The sequence below is a fragment of the Aethalodelphis obliquidens genome, unplaced genomic scaffold (assembly GCF_003676395.1).
Source record: "Aethalodelphis obliquidens isolate GAN/ISIS:26980383/991018 unplaced genomic scaffold, ASM367639v1 scaffold5, whole genome shotgun sequence".
In the NCBI taxonomy this organism is placed as follows: domain Eukaryota; kingdom Metazoa; phylum Chordata; class Mammalia; order Artiodactyla; family Delphinidae; genus Aethalodelphis; species Aethalodelphis obliquidens.
In genome coordinates, this window is record NW_020837949.1 from 68,283,174 (window position 1) to 68,302,242 (window position 19,069).

At 38.7% G+C, this 19,069-nt stretch overlaps 1 long non-coding RNA gene across 1 annotated transcript; it reads right to left on the reverse strand.

Moving 5' to 3' along the window:
• Positions 1–9,798: 9,798 nt before the first annotated feature.
• LOC113618436 (uncharacterized) lies at positions 9,799–18,674 on the reverse strand. The gene is made up of 4 exons (XR_003432013.1): positions 18,623–18,674; positions 16,695–16,849; positions 13,774–13,806; positions 9,799–12,916 (listed from the first exon to the last, which is right to left on the reverse strand). It is a non-coding gene; the product is annotated as an uncharacterized LOC113618436 (long non-coding RNA).
• Between the last annotated feature and the right edge of the window lie 395 nt (positions 18,675–19,069).

Genomic DNA, 19,069 nt, shown 5'->3' on the forward strand with positions numbered 1-19,069 from the left:
GAGTAAACAAGACAGGTTAGAGGCTGTTGAAGGACTGTGTAACAGAGAAATGCATTAGTCTGTGCCTGGGGCCAGGGTCCTGGGAGGGGCAGGCTGGTAGATAATACTGGATAGTAATGCCTGCAAATCACTTATAGTTGCAGTTGCTAAATAATTATTTTATGAACCACATATAGTTTGTTATAGAGTACACACCAGGGTTGATTGATTCCTTTATGTTTTATAATTTCTCACGAGAGGAGGAAACTTTAATTCGTTAGTGAAGGGAGGAAGATACACACCCTTGGTCCTTAAGTTACCAGTAGCCGCTGCCTATAAAAAGACCAGTAACCAATATGCCTTGCTGCAGGGCTTCCCCATGCTTTTCTTGTCACAGCATACAGAGAAAATGACAGGATTTGTATGGCTCACTGGAGGAAACTGGAAGGGATTTAAGAGTGTCTATAAATACCTTTGGGGGCAAAAAGTATTACATTTTCTTGACATTTTGTAATTACAAACACACAGAGCATTAGAGAAGATACTAAATGTTGAAAATTTTATCACACTGGCAAGTAAAATCTTTTCAAATATCCAGTGAAAAACTGAGTTAACTTTCGTGTATAAACTAATTACCTTTGAAGAACTCATCATGTCTTTCACTGACAAATGCAACCAATGTTGGCATTTCTGAGGAGAAAATAATTTTTAATCCAATAGAACTTTTTCATATATTTCAAACTAGAACTCAGAATGTATGCATTGCTAGAGCATCCAACGTGCAACAAGCTTAAATGTCACTGAGAACACAAATGTCAAAAACTTATATAAGTATCCCATAGATGTAAAGACAGAGATTGAGGCTGCCACTCACATCTAAACCTAAGAGTCCCTGCAAAATTTCTTTGTCCCTGCAGGCTGTGTGCCACTGTCTTTGGGGATCTGAGGCCTAAACTCAGCTACAATATGTTAGGGTGCCCCAACTAACACAATCTGAACCTGAGTCCTGAATAGATGTCCATGTACAGCAGGGGTCCCCAACCCCCGGGGCCATGGACCGATACTGGTCTGCAGCCTGTTAGGAACCAGGCCGCACAGTAGGAGGTGAGGGGCAGATGAGCAATCGAAGCTTCATCTGCTGCTTCCTGTCACTCGCATTACTGCCCGAATCGTCCCCCACATCTGTGGAAACACTGTCTTCCACGAAACTGGTCCCCTGGTGCCAAAAAGTTTGGGGACCGCTGATGTACAGACCACTCCTTAGCCATTGAGAGAGACTTCATTTTTTAACTTTTTTTAATTGAAGTATAGTTGATTTATAATGTTAATTTCTGCTGTACAGCAGAGTAATTCAATTATATATATATATATAAAATACATTGTTTTTTATTAAAAAAAACTTTTCCATTATGGTTTATTGTAGGATACTGAATATAGTTCCCTGGGCTTGGGTCCAACAGTAGGACCTTGTTGTTTATCCATTCTGTAAATGATAGCTTACATCTGCTAACCCTAGCCCCCCACTCTATCCCTCCCCCAACCTCCTCCTCCTTGGCAACCAGAAGTCTGTTCTCTATGTCCATGAATCTGTTTCTGTGTTTTAGATAGGTTCACTTGTGCCATATTTTAGATTCCATATATAAGTGATATCATATGGTATTTGTCTTTCTCTTCTGAGTTATTCAGGTAGGATGATCATCTCTAGTTGCATCTATGTTGCTGCAAATGGCCTTATTTTCTTTGTTATGGCTGAGTAGTATTCCATTGTATATATGTACCGCATCTTCTTTAGCCATTCCTCTGTCGATGGACATTTCAGTTGCTTCCATGTTTTGGCTATCGTGAATAGTGCTGCAATGAACGTTGGGGTGCATGCATCCTTTCCAAGTGTGGTTTTCTCCAGATATATGCCCAGGAGTGGGATTGCTGGGTCGTATGGTAGTTCTAGTTTTAGTTTCTTAAGGAGCCTCCATACTGTTCTCCATAGTGGCTGCACCAATTTACATCCCCACCAACAGTATAGGAGTTTTCCCTTTTCTCCACACCCTCTCCAGCATTTGTTATTCACAGAATTTTTAATGATGACCATTCTGACTGGTGTGAGGTGATACCTCATTGTAGTTTTGATTTGCATTTCTCTAATAATTAGTGATGTTGAGCATCTTTTCATGTGCCTACTGGCCATCTGTATGTCTTCCTTGGAGAAATGTCTATTAAGATCTTCTGTCCATTTTTCGATTGGGCTGTTTGTATTTTTGCTGCTGAGTTGAGAAAGACTATTCAGATTATCAGGTAGCTGAAGGTATCACTTGGCCTTTCTTGCAACCCAGTGTTTGGGGGTCCTTATCTATGAATCATTTCAATGTCGCTTATAGCAAGAGGCTACTGAACCAGGATGCCAGGCACCCCAGGCCCCATCTGGATCTTCCAGGACTGAGGGGATATCTTGCTGTAAATCTGCAACTCAGATTTACAGCAAGAGGCCACGTACAGGAAAATTCTATTTTACAGAACAGTCACTGAACCAGGAAGCTGCCTCTCTACATGCACACTAGACTTTAGACCATATAGGCCCAGTCATACCCCAACAGAAGTGTAAGCTCTTTGATACACTCATTCCCAGCAGGCCACAGGGAAATGGGAAAGAAGTGGAAGCAAGGAGAAAGAATAAACGACTGGCTTCCCATGAGGATTACTGAATTTTTCTCATTAGCATATATTTTTGGCTAATATTTACAATATGGCATGTTCTGGCCTCTTTCTGGGGAAAAAAAAAATACAGAAATGCTCCAAATCCTTTCCTTCCTACCCTGTGGAAATGAAAAAAAATAAATTCAGACAGCACAAGTTCACTGCCAGCCTTAGGTGATAAAATTAAATTTACAGTGACAGAGAAGCAGGCATATCAATTACAGTAATGAGGAAAGAAAGATTACTATTAATTTTGATTAAAACACCTTAATATTTCTTTCTGAAACACTGATAGCTAATGTTCCTCAGGAAACCAGTTTGAATATTTAAAAATACTATCGCAACCATGTTATCAGAGTGTAACTCGTCCAATGTTGAGTTGGAATTTGGGTCGCTCTGATTTTCCGTCTTTGCTTTGTCTGCAGTTTGTGCTCATTGCTAAACTCCTGTTTCATAGTTATGGAATATATTTATTTAAATATTTCTCTTCACATGGGCCCAAAGCATATCCAGAGGTGTCACAGAAAATTAATCTATCAAAATCAAAAGAGTATGTTTCTGTATATATATACATGCAGCACACTATTTTTGAATCACAATCTATATTTTTCCAGCGTTTTTCCACAATGTGTATTTTTCTCTGAAAAAGAGAATTTGAAAAGAATTGCCAAATCTGTCTTGGAACTTCCACTTTAAAATTCAAAACAGATTCCCAAATGTCTACTGGGATATATCTCTAGTATGACTAAGAATGTGCACCTGTGATTACCTAAACTAGCCAAAGAATGGCACCATTGCTTCACATAAATGTAGTCACAGATATTTTTTATTTGGTTATAGAATTTTATCATAAATCCCATGGCTCAGTGTAGAATTCTATCTGTCCTACAGGCCCACTTTTTGCCTTTAGATAACATTTTACAGCAAAAACCTGATGCATTGCTTCTGTCACACTTTGGCCACTAAAGGAACTTAAAACAGCACAATGGGTGAATAATAAGGAGACAAAGGGAATCCTCTGCCCTTTTGGCTCAGTCCATGCATATGGTCATAATTTTCCAACTTTATGACAATAAGGGGAATGCATTTATCACTCCTCTGCTCCTTCTTAAGTTGATCCTCCATTGTTAAGTTTAGCAGTTCGCCATATGTCTTACAGAATTATTAAATAATGTGAGATGGCCACTTGAGTTTTACAAGGAAATAATGAATGAATGGTGGAGAAAGAGTGGCAGGTTTGAAGGGCAGGTTCAGAGAAGCATTAACCCAATTGGATGATTATCTTAACAGTTTCTGAGAGTTAAATAGAAAGCTAAAGATAGCCTGACAAGTCTCAGGCTAATCTGTTCTGTCATGTTCTGTTGCAGACAGGATAGGCCCACAGCAGCCCTGGAGTAATTACAATAACAAATCTTATCTTTTTTCTTCCTTATAATTGTAGACCACACCTAATAGTCCTTTACCTGATTTATCTATAATTGCTCCATACAATTTGGATGGTTCCTAAGACTGAGTTTTCAGACAACTAATTAAATGACACGGTGATTTCACTTGTATTCAGTATTGCCCACTTTTCAAAATCAGGCAAGGAACACAACAGTCCAATTTTTAAAAATACGCAAAAATACTGGACAGTTTACAAAGGAAGATAATAGAGTGTTCCATGTCATGACTCATCAGCAAATTGCAAATTAAAATCACAATGAGATACCACTATATAATCACCAGAAAATCTAAACGTTAAAAGACAGAAAATGTCAAATGTTGGTGAGCTTGTAGAGCCACCAGAATATTCATACATTGTTGATGAGAATGTAATACCATGCAACTACCTTGGGAAAAGATCTGGCAGTTCCTATATAAAACTAAACAAAATGCCTACCTCGCAATCCAGCAATTCTACTCTTAGGTATTTACCTAAGAAAAATGAAAACGTGTACACCAGAAAGACTTGCACAAGAATATTCGCGAAAAGCCTAAACTGAAAAACTAGATCAAGTTTTCATCAAGAGAAGAATGGATAAATAAACTGTGATATTTTCATACACTGGGATATTACTCAGAAATAAGGAGGAACATATCACTACAACCCCATGGATAAATCTCAAAAACATAATGCTAAGTAAAAGAAATCTTATACAAATGAGTGGTTACTATGTGATTTGTTTGAATGACTATGAAGACTAAAATGGCTAAAAGTAATCCATGATGTAAAAACTGGAACAGTGATTGTCTCTGTGAGCAGGGGGGCTAGGAGATGAGGATTATGTTGGATTTGGCATAGTAATATTCTATACTTTGAAAGAGGTTTTAGTTACGTGGATGTAGATACACATCAAACATCATCAAATGACGCACAAGATTTGTGCATTTCACCTTACATAAAATTTACCTTAACAAAAAAGAGTCAATAAATATTGAACCCTGGTTGATGATATTCATACTGTTTTGAGGTGAAGGGCACTGATATCTGCAGTTAACTTTAAAATGTATCAGATAAATAAGATAGGTTAGTGGATAGAGAGATTAGTGGATAGAGAGGTGAAAAGTAAAGCATGCAAAATTATAGAAACTAGATGCTGACTGTATGGGTATTTACTGTTGTAAAAGTTTCAAACTTTATGTTTGGAAATTGCCATAAGAAAATATTAGGAAAAAGAAATCAGGCATCGCTGATTTTTCCTTCTTCTTTTGTACTGAAAACCTAAAGTTGAAATGAAAAAAAAGCAAGAGAAATACTGGATACAGCTCTCTAGTTTAAATAAGGCTTCGATGTTCTGCTTGCTATTCTGTTTAAACCCGCATCTCCATGATTATTTAACGTGGAAATGAATGACTTCCTTACCCAGAAGGACTCTGTTCTCATAGTAAAGAGCAAGCATGGAAAGCAATGAAGCAAGTGCATTGGCCAGGGGATGCACGATGAGCCAGGCATATGAGAGGCCTGCTCACAGACCTCGCCTGTGCCAGCAAGCAAACAGCAGAAGTTCTTCCTCTACATAAGAGGCAAGAAGACACAGTGATTAACTACAAGGCTTTGAAGTCAGGGGCATCTAAGTTTGAATTTGGGCTCTCCCTACCATTACCTTTCTTTCCCTATCAACATTAGGTTCAGAAAGGTTCACTTTCTGAGTTTTGGTTTCATCATTTACACAATGGACAAATTATTGGCATGTACTCTTGAGGGTCTTTCTGAGGAATAATGAAGTACTGTGGGTATTAAAAATTATCGTCACACACACAGACGCTCACACACAAATGGAGAAGAGAGAACAGAGATGAAGAAATTAAGTTTGACGGAATTTAGAGAAAAGTAAAGTTTCTGGAGCAAAGGGTGTAATGATAAAATAAGAAGCTAGAAACAAACTATCAAACTACCCAACTCCTGGTTTTCCTTTATTGCTTTTTTGTTTTCTTTTTTTGTACTACATGGGTTGCAGAAGTCTTTTTTTTTTTTTTCCCTTCGACATTAAAGCAGTGACAGCAATGATTATTCCTAAGCACCGGTCTGCATAAAAAGCCACACTATGGAATATTTTACTTTCCCTGTAAATCTCCTCACAACCTTCTCATAAATAAATGGGGCTAGAGTCAAGGAAGCTGGGCTAAATCCCTCCCTTACTGTTTGGACTATTCCCAAATCATTCATCATGGACACCGGAGGATGGGGGCTTCTCTGTGGCATATATCTTAGGGAGGTCTGGCAGGGTTAAAAGAAAGAGACAAAGGAGGCTATGCTCAAATATCCAGGGCATTTTTGCCAATCTAATGCTCAAAAAAAAATGCATGCACAGCATACTTTTGTCAGTAAATCCTCTAGGTGCTTACACTGAAGGTGGTGAAAATTGCTTAGGTGGTTCAAAATTGTCTCTGGAGCTTTTTGCAGTCCAGTGTTCTGACACGTGAAGATGATCTCTAGATCCTAAACTCAGTGACCTCCGAGAATTGCCAGTAGTTTTCTATTGGATTAGAACGGACTCTTTCAATCTGAGTGGTATCTATTTCGATTCTACCATTATTTCTGAACAAGGAGGATGATCTTGTGCAGGGGAACTGGGCCAGTTTTAGGGCAAAAATATCCTGGTCCCAGGGAAACTATGCATGTTGTGTAAGAGTCGCAAAATCCACAATAGATTGCTCTGTACAACTGCTCTTAAGTCTGCCTAGGATTCCATGTCCTATTTTAAATCTTTGAAATGAAACTTTATGCCATAGGGTTCTCAATGAGAGAAAAGGGTAAAGGAAAGATACAAAGTAAGGCTGAAGCAAGACAGCACATCTGTTATGGTGTGAATGGCTCTTACAAAATCTCTTCCTTTCACTCAGAAAGTCTTATTGTTAACTGTTTTATTTGGGGGTATAAAATTATTTATGGGGTTTAGAGCAGAAGGCCACCATGTTTTATCTTTTTCTGGCTTCTATGCTTGAGAACAATTGCCAAATTGTGGTTGTGTCAGGAAGACTTTAAGTGAAAAGCATTTCATAATTTCTTTACTTAAACATGATCAAAGGCGCCCTTCGAGCATTTGAATGAGCATTTTCCTAGTTATGTGGCACTGTCTGTATTTTAACATAGCCATTGGCTCAATGAACCTGTTGTTGGTTCCATAGTTCCTTCTGCTATGAACAACCAAAATTTTCCACTCTTTGAAACTTAGTGTTTTACTATATACAGATGAAACACACCTGTTTCTGATATACAACCACTTTCAATTCTTGTTAACTGTGAAAAATTCATGAAATGGATAAAAATCTGTATTCCCCTTTCTGGTGCAAAATATAATTTGGAGCTTCACACTGTCGATTGAAAGACAGCGAGCACCTACTATGTGCACGGAAGGCACTATGAAATTCAACAAATCTGAAAACGTTCATTGAGCACCTACTTTGGGGCAGGCTCTCATGCACCGTCTGAAAGGTGGGCTATGAAAACAAAAAAAGAAAACCGGAAACAACACCAATAACAAGCAGAGAAGGAAGGGGGTGGGTTGACGTTTAAACAGGATGACCAGAGAACTTAGTACTGGGGGAAATAAGCTTATAATGGGAAAATATGAAGAAAGATGGATAAAAAAATGAGGGTGCCAAAAAATATAGGTTGTTGGGGAAGATCTTTCCCAACAGAGGGAGCCACAAAGGCCTTGAGGTGGAGGAACACTGAACACTTGAAGAAAAGGCCAGTGATGCTGTAACTGAACACCTGGGGCGGGAAGAAGCACAGGATGAGTTCATAGAGGTAACAGGGAGCCAAACTATATAGGGCCTTGTAAGCCACTGCAAAGACTTTGGTTTTTACCATGAGCGAGATGGGAGCCTTTGGAGGGGTTGAATAAGAGAAGACATTATCTAAGTTTAAATAATACCTAAATCAGGATGGTTGCTCTCTTGAACAGACACACACACACACACACACACACACACACACACACACACACACACACACACACACACACACACACACACGGTAGGATGTGAGTGTAGAGACAAGAGAAACCAGTTAGCAAGCCACTGAGTATCCCGCATGAGAGATAATTATGGCTTGGATCAGGGTCATAGACATGAAATGATGAGAAGTAGTCAGATTCTGAATATATTTTGAAAATAGAACCAGCAGGATTTGTTGAAAGATTGTATGCATGAATTAAGAGAAAGAGATGAATCGATGGTTCTAAAATGCTGGTTGCCATTTACTAAGGAGGGGAAGGTAAAGCAAGTTTTGGTGGGGCGGGGGTTGGGGGGAATTACGATTTCTGTTTTGGACACATTTCATGTGAGATGCCAAGTGAGGAGGCAGGTGAAGATGATTCGGCACACAGGTGGAGATAAATCTGGAGTTGAGGGAGAGATCCAGGCTTGATAATATATTTGGGAGTCATCAGCATTTAGATGGTATTTAAAGCTGTAAAATTCTATAAGGTCATCTTGGGAGTGAGTGGATATTGATCGAGTTAAAAAACCAAGCTTTACTACATCGTGAAGAGTCCAGACTGAGGAACTAAAACCAAAAGAGGGAGAGAAGGAGGGAGGGAAAGAGTGAGAGGCCAAGAAGAAATGGCCAGTGAGGGAGGAGGAGAACTGAGAAAGCATGACGTCCCAGAAGCCCAGTGAACAAAAATAGAAAAGAGTGAGGATTATACTTTTTGATATACAGAAACAATTCTTTACCTTATAAGGAAGATAGATATAACGATATAAAAATATTCCAGATTTAGTACAGTGAGTGGTAAGTGCTACAAAAGATCTGTATTCCAACTGCTACAGTCACACACAGAAGGGACTTCCTGACCCTCAGCTCATGGGAGGCCGGCATGAAGGAGGTGGCATTTAAACCCAATGTTGAGAGATGTGTGGAAATGTGACGGGTAGAAGGGGAGGAAGAGAGGACAGTTATATCAGAGGGAACATCTTAAAAAGAAGCTCAGAGAAGGGAAAGAACAAGGTATATTTAAGGAACAGGGAGTAGTTCAAGCTGGCCTGGGTGCAGAGGATGTATGGCCTACTTTCTGCACACCTCTAAGGCAGGTGATGTTCAGATTTTGCTATGTGGTTTTTGTTTTTGTTTTTTATTACCTCTCCAAAAGCAATGGGTATAAGAGGTCTTAACACAACCTTGAAACGTTTTCAATCCTTTCCCCCAGTCTAACTAACTGTTAACCTACCAAATCTTACATTTTCATTTGTAAATATGGTAACAGTCATGGAAAACATCTGTATCTGTTTATCATCTGTGGAGTTCTTGTTCTGTGTAAACTCTGGTGGGAGGAAAAAAAGAGTAACAAATATGCAAAAATATTTATTGTACTACGAGTCCCTACTGTGTTTCAATTCTGAAGTTGGGAGGAAGAAGTTGTTAGAGAGAGAAATAGGAAAAAGATAAGGCTCACTCTTTGAACAGTTACATAAATTTATGAGGACAGTCCGCCTTAATGGTTGGAAAATAGAAAATCCGTTCTATAGATTTGGAGTTTGGCCCAGCATAATCTGACCTCTGCTCCAGTTCCATGGAGACGAGAAAGTTGTGTTGCCTGCAACCATATACAGAATTCCTTAAAAATAACAGTCGTTATCTCTGGGGTCTGATCAACTCATGGCACTGAAGAGAGAAAGAGATAGAAAGAAACATGAGGAGGAATCACATGAGATTTTATTGTCAGTAACAGACAGGAAATATATTAATAGATTCCACCCCTCAAGAAAATGAACATGGTAAATTTTCTTACAGATATTTTAATGTGAATTTTAATTTTAGGGCCAGTTGCACAAGTTTTTTCCCCATCTTTGTATTGCCAATGGCACAGTGGGATGAACAGAGAACCTATTATCCAGTTCAAACTCAGACACCAATTTAAGCCCCCAGTCTCTTTGCTCCTCATGGGTCTCATTTGCAAAATTGAGGGAGAGGACACTGGTATATAATCAAGTGGGAAAGACTTTGGAGTCATACAGATTTAGTAGCTATATGATGTTGGGCAAGCTCCTGACTGTCTGAATTGCAGTTGTTAAACTGCAAATTAGAGAGAATAACAGCTCTCACACAGTGCTGTGATGAGGATTAAAAGAAATCATGTAGGGAAAACTTCTGGCACATAGTAGACCCTCAATAAATATTCATTTCCTTCCTTCTTTTAACTTGAGCATTTCACTTCCAGTATAACGTCAAGCCCTAATTTGGGGGAAAATTTTTTGAGAGAAATTACAGAGTTTACCACTATTAGTTGTTTTAAATTTTTAAAAATTGGCATCCAGTCTGTCTCAGAAAATAAGACAGCCTCTATCTTTAGGGTAAAAATAAAGAATTTGTAGGGAGCACGTACTACATGGACAGTGAGGAGAAAACTGGTATTCCCCTCAGGAGAAAGTTTAAGATTATTGGGAAAAAAGAGAATGGAAGGAAGGGAGGAAGGAAGTTAGTTGATAAATAGTTTTAAAGCCTATAAATTAAAAATGAACCAAGTAAGAGAAAGAAAGGTATTTGCTCTGCTGCCCTTCCCATTAAGATGGGTTAGGTATTAGGGCTGGCATGACACAGACATCTCTCTTGTTCCTAAAACGGAAAAAAAATCTTTTATGAAAGTGAGTGAGTTTACAGCAGGAATGTCAGCTCAGTGAATGATTCAGTGCTCTAGGTAAGTGGATATATACTTTACTACTTTGACCTTTCTGTATTTTTCATATTTTGCCCGACAACATATTGCAACCATTCCTTTCAGTTAGCAATTAAAGTCTAATTTGCAGCTGCCTTTATAAAACCAGAGCTTCCTTGCAACAAATGAAAATTTTCAAGTCCTCTTGTTTGATCTCTAGTATCATACAGTTCGGTATTTCAGACATATAAAACGCCCAGAGCACGAAAAAAACACAGTAAATAGTCACCGTCCTTTAGCACCATCCGTTACTCAATGTTTCACTTTGTCATACAGTATGAAATATAAATGAAGAAAAAGAGGAAGGGAGACACAGCAGTAATTTATGCCTGTCTAGAAAGTCTGGCACTGCAGCTCCAAGTATAGGGAGCCATTTACAGGAGAAAAACCGTAACCAGAGAATATGGAAGTGTGGAAGGTGAGATCATCCGCCAGCAGCAATCTTTCAAATTCATAGACACTTTCGGATTCATGAGGTGAGAATGAGCAGTGCAGAGAACTGTGAAGTTCATTTGTAGTGTTTGACTTTGTTAACACGCACTCGCAAGCTGTCCTTGTTATGAGATGGTGGTCGAATAGTAAGTGAAAAAAAAAAAATCGGTATGGAAAATATCCCCATTAATTGGAAATAATAATAGTGTTACACATAAAAAAGTTAAAGGACTATATGTAACTTGAAAGTGTTATTTAAAAGGGAAAAAATATGTAAATTTAGCAGAACCTTGTACCAATCATTTAAAAAAAATCTTTACCTGAACTTTTAAATGATTAATTTGAATTAATTTCAATTTATCTGAATGCATTTGTCTTCTATTAAGCATGGTCAAAATTTGTCTCGAAACATTTTTTTTTCAACTAAACATTTTCTTCAAGGCAGAATTAAATCTATCAACAATTTAATACAGTCAAGAAAAGTAATTTATGGAATGAAGCAATGATCCAATGATCCATGCCTTTCTTAAATTTCTCTCACTAAGCCCCACATAGATGTTATTTCAATTTCAGAATCAGAAGAGGGAATGCCCAATATGTCTTAGTAGTTTCTCTAGAAACAGGCAAATCAAAATCTAGTAATCAAATGATGAGAGTCTTTAAGGTGTTTCGGGGTGAGAAAAGGGAGGGGACGTAGCATCAATATGGCTTTGGGGGTCTGAGTGTGTACCAGAAAAATTAAAATACCGTGCATCAATAAAGTGTCACTTATTCTGAAAGACTTGTCTAGCAATTCAGAAATTTTAAAAGTAAACATTTGGGTTAACAAAAATATACAGGTATAATAAACATGATTAAATTAGGCGTAAGATCAGGAAAATCTAAAAGGACACGTAAGGACCTTAGCTGTATAGACCAGAGCTTTTCAAATTTTAAAGTGCGCACAAATCGCTTGGGATCTCATTAAAATACAGATTATGAATCAGTTAGTTTGGGGTGGAACCCAGGATTCTTCATTTTTCACGAGCTCCCAGGCCATGCCAATGCTGCTGGTCTACGGACCACACTTTACGTAGCAAAGCCCCAGATCACAATAAAGGAAGAAGGTTTATCCTAGAAATTGCATCTAGAGAAGTGTGAATATCATATGCTCTTTCAGAGCAACCCCTGTTCCCACTCTGTTATTTTCAATGGAATTTACTCTAGAAAACATAATTGAAAGTAACATATTCAAATAAACACAATGTGATATCCTACTAAGGTAAATATATGAATTACTTAACTCAGTTCTCAAAAGAGCCTGTGAAGTAAAGACTTTTATTATCTTCACTTTATGGAAAAAGAAACGGCCTTGGGGAATTGAACTAATCAAGTCAAAACCACATATGCAGGATTTAGAAACAGTTCTGAATTTGGCAAATCTTACTCCAGAGCCTAAATATTTTTGTCAGTTTTACTACAATTGTCAAGATTGCCCTATTGCATTCTTAGTAATCTTGCAAACAAAGCACTAGACACAGAAGATACAGTAGGGATACAATGGTGTATGAACGTTGGGCTATACCATCTTCATTGACAGCATCTAGAACAGGAGTCACTCAAGAATAACTGCTTGTGACATTAGAGATCTCACATGTGTGGTGAATAGCAGCCTTGATGCAATAACTAATCTGTTTCAAGAACCAGAATGAATGAGAGATGAGGATAAAATACTGGATTAAGCTCCTTACGCTAAAGAGTGGACAAATAGATTCTAGACAAGGACATACTGGAGGTTCCACAGCCCTGAACATATGGGATGACCACTAAAGCTCCACGTCAGAAAAAACAGCCCTAGATTTTAGAATCCCTAAGGGACTTTTTTACTCTATGAAGGGTACACTACTAAATATTTTATGCATTGTGTTATTATTAAAGGGTAAAATCCTTCCCCTAAGGTGTGCTGGCCCCAGGGTCTTTGAACAAGTCTAGACCAGAATTAATTAGGAGCCATCGTTTTCATTACAAGTACGTTATAATTATGTCTGCTTATTTCACACTGTTCAGTATACTCCCTCCTGTTAAACTACAGCACAAGGCCTTTAGCACCTGTTGCTTATTTCTGCCAGACTGAAAATATTCCTTTCTCTTTATTGTTCGTGTGCAAGGCTAAGATGGACTTGCCAAGAGCGGTCATTCTTGAATGCACCTGCCAAGTGTCAGATACTTTAATAGGTGAAATGCTTATAGCATATGCTGTGTTTGCTGCAGCTTCCAACTTCCAGTGCCCAGTATTTCACAAGATATTGAATATATTCACAATATATTTCACAAGATATTGAATATATTCACAATATTGAATACATTCAGGATGACCGATCCATTCCTTGATACATGTGTATGTGACCATATGCCCATGCGTATACCACACACTTATATAACACACCCCCCAGGTTAGCTTTGGCTGAGAATATATCTTATAGTAATTTACTACCTTACATCTTCAACTTTAAAAAGATAAACAAGAAATCCCTTGCACTATACTCACTGATTTGTTGGCAGTTGTTTTCATGGCATCAGTCTGAAAAATAAAAACATAAAATTGAGTTTTGGGCTTCAAGGTAGCACCCTATGTCCTGTTTTGATAAGTTCTTTGCTTTCCTTTTCTGAGGATGCTAATCCTTTTCCCACTCTCCTATTAGGTCTTCAATCCATCCGGATAAGAGTACTGCAAAGCTCCTGTAATTGAGGGATGGGGCCTAGAATAAAGGCATCCATCCTCGATATACTGAGGTACCCAGCAGGGTGAAGACGGAAAGGAATGCATCCCTTTTCCGTGAGTTATTCAACTTTATCCTGCCAGTCTCATCAGATGTTATCAGAGGTGTGGAATGGAAGGAAGGGTAGAGAAGGTTTTCTAGAATGCTGACGTGGGACTAAATGCCAAGAAAGACGGAGTGATGATGGTTCTGCTTTCGTAGCTTTACCACATTCCCAAGGATGAGTGAGGGCTTCCACGTTTTGTTCAGTTTCCGAGGAGCCCATGTGTTTTATGTTTACCTTCCCTGCCCGGCAGAACATTAACTTCCCTTTCCTTGACAGATATCAAAAATCCATGTAAAACTTTCCTGCAATCCGCAGTAAAACTGACGTCTGCAGTAGGAAGCAGTCTTATTTTATGAGCACCCTTCTTCAGGTAACCTCAAGATAGAACAATTTCGACAATTTTCCCTTTTGAAACAGTAGAGCAAAATATTCCTAGACCCCTCTCTCTCCCTCTTTTTCTCCCTCACTTTCTCTCTCTCTTTTGCTTTCACTCTCCCACCCTCTCATATATGAAAACACCATTCAGAGCTCAAGCTGCTTGGTAATTAAAGAAGGAATTGTACATCCTAAGGCCTTTACTATTAGAATATACATGAGTTTAGTTCATGAACAGCAAGCTTTCACGAACCAAGTGGTCAAGAACCTTGTTGACATAGCACCACCAGAATGAAACCAAGGGACCTTTCTCAGAGGAAGAATTTCCCATATAAGTAAGTCTACAAACCTGTACACTGACAATTCATTACACCTTCTGGAAAGGGAGGTATTGCTGTATAGGGCTGTAGTCAAATTGGATTTTTCTCATCCCAAGTTAACTTATGCCTTGGTAACTATACTTCCTGGGATGCGATTCAGTCACAAGTGGGATTTTCTCAGAGGTTCTTGGCACACTTAATTTCTAATTGATGCCACTGATAACATAAAAACAGGATTGGGTTATACTTCAGGACAAAAAAAGATTCTTCAGATGCACTCCGAATGAGCTCATTTCATCCAGCAAAGGAACGGAAGAGCATCTGCAGGTAAGGTGACTACAACTCTACTACCTGTAAGCAATAGTATCACTGGATCGTTACCTAGGAAAACAACCCTAGAAAAAGGTCAAAGCTGGTAGCTTTCAGAGGACTCAGAAAAGCACGCAGGGGATAGAATTCTCTTTCTTTCAGAGCCTAGGCCACACTGATCAAAGAATTCCAAAGAGAATTCTGTGCACAGTCACTGATAAAATTTAAAAGGAGTTTAGAGGCCCCTTTCCAGCCAGAATGATCTGAAAGCCCTGACATGTACCATTATATTGTTTGATGAACATTTCCAGAAGAATGAGATGTCCATTTTGACCTTTGCAGGGTGAGTAACACATGTCGAAAGGAGGACAGAAGGCTTATTTTTATACAGATAGCAGAAAGTTGCTCCCCTTGTTAAGAAAGCGTGGCAGGCTGATTTTGTCTCTTTTTTCCTTTGTAATTTGAAAGTCCTCCCAGATAAACCTTTGCAGTATACAACTTGGTTTTGACATCCTGGCTTTATGCCTCTAACTGTTTATAAGTCATGCAAGGAAGTCATCTATCTTGACCAATATGGCTCAGACATATTTTCCATGTTAATTACACATGTTTGGACTGACATTGCAGTGATACAATTTCATTTGTTTAAAACAACAGAATGGATGGCTCTTTAACTCAACAAATGTAGGTAAAAATTCTTCCCAGAGTAAATGCAACAAGTCTGGAAATTATAAAGGCACAGGCACTAGTGACTGAAACCCCAGAGACTAAGAAGCTGATATTCTGCAAAGATCCCTTATTTAGATTAAAAGCATGTTGGAAAACTACGACATAATTATCAAAAAATTATAATTATAATATATGTGTTAGACACTCCAACAAGATGGGTGTCCTAAAAATAATCACCAGCTGAAAAGGAAGCAGAAGCATTTTTAACTCTAACCCAATGGAACTATTCGAATTTGGGCTGTGTTTTTGAGCAGGACCTCCACATTTTTTTACACTTACCAGAACACCAGCGGTTAACCCCGTAATGGCCAACTGCTAGTTATTACCCTACATTTGGTCCACAGCTGCATGGTTCTGCTCACTTTATTGTCATTTCAGCCCTCAGCCCGTTAGATGCCTGGTGACCGCTTGCATGCAGAGGGGCCTTTGGTTAACTAAATCCCCATCAGGATCACAGCTGTTGTAAAACATTCGGTGACAAAAATATCCATGTGCAACGCATAGTAGATAAATTTGCGAGCCAATTTGAGCAAAACTTGAAAAACAAATGAGGGGACTAGTCGAATTCTCTGGCTTCTGAACTACATTTCCTCTATTTTGGGGGAATATGCTTTGTAACATTCCAGCATTCCCCTCTCAGTGCGACAGATGATTGGGGCTAAATTTCAGAGTGATAGGCCCAGTTAAGCAAAAAATATACTTGTCCACCTTCCTTCACTCAGCCTCAGCAGTTAGAGAATGAATGTCATGTTCAGTTATTCAGACAGATTCCTGACTTTGGCATAATACTAAGGTCAGTATTGGGTATTTATTCACGATGTGCCTCAGCTTAAGACACCAAACCCTTGTTTCAGTTTCTTCCAGCCTGGAGGCCTAGCACAGTGGTTGCATATGTGCAAGTGTGTCTTACCCCAATCGTGCAACAGCCAGTGCTGCCAGGTCCAGTTCATCGCACAGAGGGCCCTGAAAGTGCCCTGTAGGTGATTATGGTTGGTGGTACAATGGTCAACCCCATGTCCGGTTATGACACTGAGAGACTGTGCCGATTCTGCTTCACCTCGCTACCTGCAAATGTTTCGAAACAGGAAGAAGACAAGGAGATAAATGACCTACGCCCCAAAAATAGAATGAAGAGATCCATTTCTCGATTGTATCATTGAATGCCACTCCTTTGTCACTTTTTGTCAAGATCCAAGATCAAGTAACAGATGTGATCTGAGACTCCAGATCACAGATCTAACCAAATTTAAACCCACAAAGGGAGAGTTCATTCTGGTTCTAACTAATCTGAAAGTTGGTTTGTACATGCCTGTGTTGATTGATTGAATTCCTACCCCACACATACTCTGTTCATTCACTAAATTGTTGAGATGTTGCTTAACAGTCAGGGACCTAGACTTTTCTCCTCCATTAACTCATTCAGACATGTCTTAAGCACTCACTATGTGCCAGGTACTGAGGATAAAATATTAATAAGTCACAGTCCTGGCATGCAAGGAATCTAGGGTTCAGAGGCATATAATCTCTCAAATGTAAGAGAGGGAAGCTTCTTTTTTTTTTTTTCTTACCCTTCCATTAATTCTCCAGTCCTCTGCTGCCATAAATTATACAAATTTTTGAGAGGAAAAAGTGCCATTAGTTAGTTTTAGGTGTTTCCCCAACTTGGTGAGGTAGGAGAGAACTCGTGTATATTACCTATGCACTGATGAGTTATTGACTTCTTAGTAATGTTCACTGAGGAAAAAAAGATTTTTTAAATTTTGAAACTAAAAATTATCAGGTAGATATCTGGAGCACAACCAATGTATTATGTGCATGGAGTTAAAAAATATAATTTATACATTCTAGCTTTAAAGAATTTAAGTCAGGGAAAACAAGATTATGACAAATAATTAAAAAACAATTGTGTGTGTATGTCTATATCTATGTAAGATGTGAAAAATTATGTATAGGAGAGCTCTTGGTATAGAATGGTCACAGCAAACTTAATTAGTTTAGATTCTCATAATCTAAATTATGTTGCCACACTTCATGATACTTTACAGAGGCTCCCCTCCATCCATAAGATAAAGCACTGGAAGGGCTGTGTGGAATCCGTAGGTGAGTGCAACTCTGCTACGTGAAGCCTGTAAGCTTATTAAAGATTTGATCAAGACCAGTGAATTCCAAGCCTACCTTTGGTCTGTCTCCCTTTTCTACATATTTTAGCTTTTTCTTCTTGTGTCTCCTCTCTATTGGTTAATTCTGTGCTGTTACTTGAAGGCAGGTCATGGTTCATAAAATAGAGGTTTTTCTTTAAAGTTAAAAAAATAAAAAGAACTTTCTGGATTTGAATGTGAGCTTCTTCCTGACCAAGAAGACCTATAAGATATATCCCTTTACACTAAATATATAAACCTGGGGCCAAGGATTAGCGATTTCTCCTCCTCTAATGTAATAAGAAAGTACAATAGTAAACATTTTCTGAACTTGTTCAAAGTTTTTTAAAAACTATAGAGCAGCTCACTTCTTATATTTCTCATAATAGAGGAGAAATGAAGACATGGCATTCAGTTTAGTCCAAAAATTACGTATTGAGAGTGTGTGTGTGTGTGTGTGTGTGTGTGTGTGTGTGTATCCATGCTAATACCATATATGTATATATGCTATTAGGTGAGATATTGTGAGCACAAAGGAAAATAAGACAGTCCCATACATAAAGTTACTTCTAATCATCAGAGAAGTAGAAGAGGAGCAAAGAGCTTAATCATGATACAGATAGATTAAAAGAAGGAGGAAACGTATCATAAAAATACGTATAAGGGGGCTTCCCTGGTGGCACAGTGGTTGAGAGTCTACCTGCCGATGCAGGGGACACGGGTTTGTGCCCTGGTCCAGGAAGATCCCACATGCCGCGGAGTGGCTGGGCCCGTGAGCCATGGCCGCTGGGCCTGCGCGTCCAGAACCTGTGCTCTGCAACGGGAGAGGCCACAACAGTGAGAGGCCCGCGTACCAAAAAAAAAAAAAGTATAAGGATGAGCACCTGGGCCATACCAGATAGTCTCTCAAGAGGCAGGTAAACTAACTCTTAAGAGAAAAGCAAAATTTAGGAAATCAAAGAAAAAGAAATGACACAGACTCTTACTTCCAAGGAAACAAACAGTTTTTGAAAAGAACGAACAGAGACATACAATATGTTGAATTTTCGGGAAGAGCAAATAACTCAATATAAAATGCAAGAGTTGGAGAGAGAGAAGAGATCGGAAGAGAGGGGGCTTTATATACCAGATTACAGAGTTTGGAATT